The 599-nt window shown below is 49.4% G+C and overlaps 1 protein-coding gene across 1 annotated transcript in view; it reads left to right on the top strand.

The window, feature by feature from the left end:
* LOC103772273 (nipped-B-like protein) overlaps positions 1-599 on the top strand; it is a gene marked incomplete at both ends in the record, with an annotated part of 31343 nt that overhangs the window by 18179 nt on the left and 12565 nt on the right.

Here is a 599-nt window from a genome sequence, read left to right as displayed (position 1 = left end):
GGGGTGGGGGGGGGAAGGGACCAAAGCCATGGGCAATGTTAGTAGCCAGGCCATAAGCCCAGTTACAGAGTAGAGACTCAGAGACAGCTTCATTTTCTGGCCCTGCCACCCTGGGAACTCTATGTGCTGTGAAGAGTCAGGGAGCCCTTCCCATAGCCTGAATCCTCACACAGCACAAGGATGATGTGGGCAGACTTCCCAGCCCCCCTGCAGAGCCAGCTCTTACAGATGAGGCTTCTTGCCGCACCTTCAAGTTAATGTGGAAGTTGGGGGCACGCAGTCAGTTCCCACCCAAGGCTGGCCAGACCCTGAGTGAGACCAGTCAGGAGGGGCTTTCTTACCTGGTTGTGGACATTATCCATACGTCAACCCTCATTCAGGGCTGGGGATTTAACCCCAGCATTTCAGGAAATGAATGGCTGTCTTGTATACTTGATGAAATTAAAGGTAGGAAAAAAAAATTTTTAGTTGTGGTTTTGTTTCACAAGCATCATAGCTTCTGAAGATACTAGGTCCTTGTGATGTTCTCTACAGCTTCTATGATGCAGTTCTTCACCCTTTACCTCCACATTTTACAGCCCAATGAAACTGAAGTCTGT

Source organism: Merops nubicus, unplaced genomic scaffold (assembly GCF_000691845.1).
Source record: "Merops nubicus isolate BGI_N331 unplaced genomic scaffold, ASM69184v1 scaffold13154, whole genome shotgun sequence".
Taxonomy (NCBI): Eukaryota; Metazoa; Chordata; class Aves; order Coraciiformes; family Meropidae; genus Merops; species Merops nubicus.
Note: the sequence above shows the minus strand (reverse complement) of the source record. Positions and strands in the feature narration are given on the sequence as shown.